At 38.9% G+C, this 7549-nt stretch overlaps 1 long non-coding RNA gene across 1 annotated transcript; it reads left to right on the top strand.

The window, feature by feature from the left end:
• The first annotated feature begins 632 nt into the window (after positions 1–632).
• LOC140866429 (uncharacterized) lies at positions 633–3035 on the top strand. Its single transcript, XR_012144885.1, has 2 exons — positions 633–833; positions 2783–3035. It is a non-coding gene; the product is annotated as an uncharacterized lncRNA (long non-coding RNA).
• The last annotated feature ends 4514 nt before the right edge of the window (positions 3036–7549 follow it).

Below are 7549 nucleotides of genomic sequence, written 5' to 3'. Positions count from 1 at the left end.
CAATTTAAATTGTGTTAATATTTTAAAGGTTTAGTTTTTCTTATTTAAATGATTTTGATTTTAATTGTTTAGTATATTCTTTTAAATGATTTTAACTGTTTAGCTTATTTGGTTAAATATTTTCGAGTGTCCAACTTATTTATTCTAAATAGTCTAAGTTTAGCGGTCAATTATTTTAAATTATTTTAAACTATTTTAAATTTCCTTTTTAATTGTTCAAATCATTTTAAATGTTTTTATTTCTGCTTGTGTATTTATTTAAATTGCTCCTAAACGTTATTTTAATTTTTTAAAATTATTTTAATATTCCTGTTTGTTATTTAAATATTTTACTCGTTGCCGTGACATCAAAATATTTAAAATGTTTAAATTCTTGGATTTTCAAGCTTGTATTTTTAGTTAGTGCAATTTAATTTAAGTCCTAATTACTAGCATTGGTTTAACACTTTTTAAAAGTGTGTTGCATTTTTTCATGGAATTCCTACACTCCCATTTTTTTTCTAGGGTTTACCTATACTAGCACTTGGACTCAAATATTTAATCCTAGCCCCACACACACCCCCACTCAAAAACCCACTCAAACTCATGCACACACACACATTGCAGCCGAGATTGCCCTGTTCTTCAAGGGAACCCGTCGGCATGTCATTTTCTTCATTTAAGCTCCTCTATCTTGGTTTCCTTCTCCGGTGAGTCACTCCTAGCAAGCTGGACAAGCTGGTTCTTCCCTATTGAGCTCGGTTTCAGCTCACGATTGGATCCTAGCAGCTCACGGCCATGGCTCATCGGGCTCTCGTGTCCTTTGATTTCTGTTTCCTTATCTTCTAGCATAGGCAAGATTATGGTTTCTTGTTCTCACCTAGTAAATCATTATATTGTGTGTGGTATTTTCTGAAGCATTCGAAATCCCTAAGTATATTTTAGCCCTGTTCGAGAACTCCATTTCTGCCCTGCCCGATTTTCTTAGCTCAAGGTTTTTGTTGCATTCTTGCTTGAGAAATCATGGTATTATGTTTGTTGTTGAGTTTTCTTTGAAATTTATATGAACTTGGAATGTTACTGCATCGAGGCCATGTTACCACCGAAAAACTCCAGATTTTTTTTATGCTATGTGTTCTTGTTTCGGAAATTCAGAATTTTGCATAGCAGGTGTTCGAGCATTGTCCAGTTTTCTTTATGCCTTGTTGTTCGAATTACTTCAGATGGGTGGTCATGAGCATGAGTTTGAAATTCCTGATTTTCTGCATGCTTATTGTTTCGAGCATGTTCCAGAATTTACATGGCTTGTGTTCCTCATGTTGTGGTTCAAAAATCTCAGGATTTGTTTCCCTTAGCATGGTTCGATTGATTTTCCAGAATTTTGTTGGCTTCTGGTTCGATATAAATTTCCAGATTTTTATCCATGTTTTGGTTCGATCATTTGGTATTTGCTGTTTTGATTTGGATGGTGATTTAGAGCTACCATGGATGATATTTAGTTCACATGGTAGCAACTAGGATGACTTGAAGGTAGCTTGTGGAATGGAGTTGAGGTGCATTCTAATTCCTAAGATTTTGGGGCGCGGTTTTGGTTTCTTTGTTGAGCTGGGTTTTGAGCTGGTTTATGGGAATTTCTAAGGGATTAAGATGAGCTTAAATGTTGGTCTTGAACCTAGACTAGTGGGTTGGAACTTGGGAGTCTTGGGGCTAAGTTTTTGATTGAGTATAATAGTGAGGTTTGAGCAGAATTCTAGAAGTGAATTGGGCTGTCCGAGAACTGGTTTAAAACAGGGATATAACTCGGGTTTTGGGTTAAGGGCTCGGGTTTGGAAATGTTCTAGGATGTTGGGATTATGTCGGTTCAAGCGGGGGCTAATTCGATTAAGTTTTGGTCGAGTTTTAGATTTTTGATTTAATAAGGTGCAGAATTTTTGGAAGCAAAAAGGGCTGCTGCCCGAAATTTGGATTTTTGAAAAATGATTGCCTAGGAATAAAATTAAGAGGTTTAATTCCCTACTTAGTTCTAAGTGTTGTGGAGTAGAGGTTTCAAGCGGAATCTTTTTTTTTTATTAAGAATCGAGCAAGTTGCAAATTTTACGGGCAAACCGCTCTTATTGTCTTAAGCGCTACACTATGGTTTATTTTTCCCATCCTATGGGTTGTCTCCTAAATCACCATCTCGGTCATCCATGTGTGAGTCATATGCATGATTATCGATTAATATTTACATGTACGTCATATTTACACATGCAGCTAAGTCCATATTCAAGTATGAAAGAAAATATTTTTAGGAACGAAGTGAGATGATTGTGACTATAGAAAGTATGGGTTCGGACGGGCTGGGAGACGTTCTGGCTTCCCTTACCAAATTTATGGGTTTGGCGGGCCGGGAGAAATCCTAGCTTCCCTTACCAAATATGGGTTTGTACGGGCCGGAAGAAATCCTAGCTTTCCTTACCAAGTATGGGCAAGACGGGTTGGGAGAAATCCTGACTTCCTTGCGGCATAGTGCACTGCAGCCATGATCATGATCGAATCACAAAGTCACAATCCAAGGATCTAAGTTCAATATTTATGATTATGTTCAGATCAGTTTATTCAGTTATTTATGTTCTACTTAGTCATGCATATGTTCATTAATGTTTACTCCATTTATTTAGAAATCATTTATTTAAGGTAAGGGCACAAAGTATTTTTATTATCAAGCTATTTTTAATCTGCGTGTGCTTGTATTTACGTAGTACTCGTTATCCCCCCATATTCTTGCTGAGTCTTTTAGACTCACTACACTTATTATTTTCAGGTGAGGAGTATTTCATTTAGATCGAGGGGCAAGACTATCAAGTGGACTGCGATGCGGGAACGACACATCCCTCCGACCTATGCTCGTCTTCCGCATAGTTACTAGAATTATATGTTATGAAGCATTTATTTTGCTTATTTGTCAAATGTATATGTAATGTTTAGTTATAATTGTTTTGGGGCATGTAAACATTAGATTTTTAAAACATTTTTGGATATTTGTTATGTCGAATATCTTCCTTGGGTTCTCGTTCTTTTCTCGGTTTAGTTTACTTGTATCGTCGGTTGTTTATTTCTTTCATTTTATTTTGTTTGCTGTCTGAGACAGACAGGTTTTCACTTGAACAAATAGGTCATGCCAAAATTTTTATAAAATTTTATGAAAAATCCGCATTTTATTTAATTATTACTTATGTTGAACTAGGCTCGTTTCATACGTAGCTCGCGAAATGATTCCTCACAATCCGAGGACCAAGTGAAGGCAGCATCTTTCCGTGTAAGCTGTGTCAAAGGCCTGGCCAACTGTGCAAAATTCTCGATGAACCGATGATAATAACCCGCTAGACCTAAGAAACTTTGAATCTCAGCAACCGTCATCGGACGAGACCAGTTCAGCACTGCCTCAATCTTGCTCGGATCCATATATATTCCTTCAGTAGAAATCACATGACCAAGAAACACTACCCGATCAAGCCAAAACTAGCACTTGCTCAATTTTCATACAACTGCTTATCTCATAATGTCTGTAACACAATCCTTAAATGTTGTGCATGCTCATTCCTGTCGTGAGAATATACAAGAATATCATCAATGAAGACAGTGAAAAATCTATCCAGATATTCTCGAAACACTTGATTCATCAGATTCATAAAACTACGGTGCATTCGTCAAACTGAATGGCATCACCAGAAATTCATAATGCTCGTATCTGGTCCTGAAAGCAGTCGTAGCAATATCTGAGTCTCTTACCCTCATCTGGTGGTATCCCGATCTCAGATCTATCTTGGAATAGACAGAAGTACCCTGTAATTGATCGAACAGATCATCAATTCGTGGAAAAGGATACTTATTCTTGATGGTGACACGATTCAACTGTCTGTAATCAATACATAATCGCATTGATACATCTTTCTTCTTGACGAACAAGACAGGTGCTCCCCACGAAGAAACAATCGGACGAATATATCCCTTATCAAGCAGATCCTGCAACTGCTGTTTCAATTCCTTCATCTCTGACGGAGCCAGATGATAAGGTGCTCGGGATATAGGTATTGTTCTTGGTACCAAATCAATTCCAAATTCAACCTCACGAACCGAAGAAAAACCAGGAATCTCATCAGGTAATACATCAGGAAATTTGCTGACTATAGGTAACTACTCAATGCGCTAACTACTCATGGACATATCAACTGCATATATGAGGTAGCCCTCCCCACCTGACTCTAAGACATGAAATGCCTTCAGAGCAGACACAAGTAGCAATGGAGGTCGTTCTCCCTCACCATAAAAGTACCAGCTATCACCCTCAACCGGATGAAATTGTACCAGATGCTGATAACAATCCAAAGTAGCGTGATACAAAGTCAGCATATATATTCCCAAAATACAGTCAAAATCTGTCATCGCTAGAATCATCAGATTAGCAGACAACACATGACCCTCAAACTCTAGAAGGCAACCCATCACTAGACGCTTAGTTACTATCTCCTGCTCCAACGGAGTAGATAAAACTAAATCTAGGTCTAATGATACATAAGGTAATCTATGTCTCTTGACAAAAAGACTAGAAATAAAGTAATGCGATGCTCCAGTATCAATTAAAACAAGTGCAGAAATAGCACATAACAAAAAGGTACCTGCCTGTTGGAAAACCGTGATCAGATCAATCAGAATTGATACCCGGTGCAGCGGAAGTTTAAAAATTTTATATGGAACGATTCCATATCATGGGTATCAAAACTTTACGATTAAATTGTGCGTGTAAAAATTAAATATCAATTAAATTTTTAACTTGAATCTCGAAACGAGATTATGGACACCAACAGATTATTCTGCTCTTGTTGTATATCCCAGGAACTGATGGACGAACAATTCTTCAATCAGGTCCACGAACAGAAGTTTAATCCTTCTGATAGATTGCACTAGAAAATCTATCAGAAGTTTCTACGAAGAGAATTAACGAATTTGATCCGTTAAACCAGACTGCAAATTCAAAATTCACAGGCTGGAATTTTTCGAGCAGAGAGGGAGGGGGCGGCGACCACTATGGAGAAAAACCCTAGTGAATTTCGAAAATTATGCCTCTGTTGTTTAATTTCTGTACTGCAATAACTTATTTATAATGTGGGCTGCTAACAGCTTAGGGCCCATTAGTCATAAGTTCAAGCCTGACAAGCAAAGCCTGCATATTCAGAAATTAATATAAAATTCATCGTGACTCAGATTGATAAACCAATTTCACCAATGTGCACAGAAACCATTTCTGCATCTTTTAAAGTCAAGATAAATTTTCTGAATCCGAATTCAGTGGTTTCCAAAAATGTCCATCACTATGTCATTTTAGGAAATCTTACTCCTCTACTCTGATATAAGAAGTCCCACTTCTTTATTCACTAAATTTAACTCTTTAAATTTAATTATCTCAACGGGGATTAAAAATCCATTACTTGTGTGACCCTAAATGGTTCAGGGATACAGCTAGCCGTGGGCTCACAACTCCTTGTGACTCGGAACAACAATTTTCGACTTGCCCATCGAATCATGGTAAGAGCGCCTAGCAACATCGCCCCATGATTCCCTAGGTATCACTGATAGTGCCTGCAAGAACCAATAGATTTTGGTTAGCGTACAGTACGGTCCCTTCATCCAAATATCCCGATCGAATCAACAACCATTGGTAAATCGAGAGTCGTTTGAGATTCGATAACTATGCAATGCATCTTGAAGATCAAATAGTGACATCGCATGTGCTAATAAGAAACCATTTCTTAAAACACATCATGTACTCTGGCCAGAGATTCGTCACACTAATATCTCCTCAGATTGCATAGGATATCCACACTCGCAAGTATGTGATGAATCCTTGACAACAAAGCATCGACTCCTATATGTGTCATAACTGTACCCAATCCCAACACCTGATGACCCCAATAGAGTCGGTAAACGAGTCAAAGTACAGTACTAGCATATAGAGTCTCAATGATGTTTCAAGTAGTAAGGACTAATGGTGTACAACCAAAACCGCGGACTTTATCCACTCGATAAGTGATAACCACTTGGAAAGTCCGGATAGGGTAGTTCTGTAGTGACCCTTCCCGGATCACCTACTAAGCAGAACTTAGGCATGCAATTAACTTAATAAAACAGATATCAGAATAAAACTGCGTAAACCAAAAACATCATACAATCCCAAGTAAAGGAATCTGTAATTTATCCAATAATATACACCCAAATCGAATAGCTGTATAAACCCAAAACAACAGTAATAAAACCTAAGCGAAGCTCCAGCTGGCCAACCACTGACTAGCCCCTCCTGGATCCACCCTCCTCGTCCAATCGCAAACCTGCCCCATGGAATAGGGTGTCCAGAAAATACAGAGTACGAGACGTGAGCATAAAATGCTCAGTGCGAGAGTATGAGTATACATGCATGCAAAGTGAACTCCCTATAGACTCGAGGTCAAGGATCAGATAACAGAGACAGACCGGGCCCTGGTATGTAGCACGTTGTGCCGTCGCTTCAGGAGGTGGCTCCCATACCGAGATAACCGTGGATACGCCGGACCCAAATCGATGAAAGTCCATCCACTAACAGGATAGGGTACAACCCTACTAACAGACATCTCGAAAGAGATACAGCAAGATGCAAATGAATGCGGCATAATATCATGGCATATAAATCATGCAGTCACATAATACATGCATACTCAGTCAGGATATCTCGAACAGTACTTTCGTACCTCAAAACAGTGCAAGCTCTACCAACTCTAGGTCAACGCCTATAGTCTGCTCTACACTGCAAAATGATACTACTATCATTAAAGTGCTCTAAAAGCCTTAACTAAGCTATTGCATACTCCTAAATATTTATAGGAAGCAAAAGCTATACCTTCGTCCGTCGTTAGCCCTTTGATGTCGATGCCCCCAGAACTTGGGCACAACTCCGCTACGACTACCGAACGCCTCGCCGACCTCCGGACCAAGCCTAAGAAGACTAGAACAGCTCCAAAAGGACTAGAAAGGAAAGGAGAACTCGGAATTGGCAAATTAAAGTGAAGCCTCGGCCTTCTATTTATAGACAACGATCGGAACTTCCGATCCTTGATCGGAAAGTCCGAACCTCGATCGGAACGTCCGATCCTGCCATCGGAGCTTCCGAAGATCCTGATCTGCCACGTGTCAAAATATCATTTGTTGACTCCGGATAGGGGTGATCGGAGCTTCCGGTCCTGATCGGAGCTTCCGATCTTGCCACACGTCATGCCTGACGTAATAACGATCGGAGCTTTCGATCCTGTTCGGAGCTTCCGATCCTGATCGGAGCTTCCGAACTCTACCCAAGTAATTATGATTAATTCCTTAATTACTGATTTTGGTTACGGGCTACTACATTCTCCCCCACATAAGATATTTCGTCCTCGAAATCAGATCTTAAGTACCGAATGCAAAATACAGAAATCAGAAACATTCTTTATTCAAATCAAACGTTTACAGAGTTTGCAACTGAATACAACTTAAAGAATGAAATCAAAACAACTCAGGATGGTCT

This window comes from Henckelia pumila, chromosome 4 (genome assembly GCF_033568475.1).
Source record: "Henckelia pumila isolate YLH828 chromosome 4, ASM3356847v2, whole genome shotgun sequence".
NCBI lineage: Eukaryota > Viridiplantae > Streptophyta > Magnoliopsida > Lamiales > Gesneriaceae > Henckelia > Henckelia pumila.
This window is presented reverse-complemented; position numbering and strand designations above follow the sequence as displayed.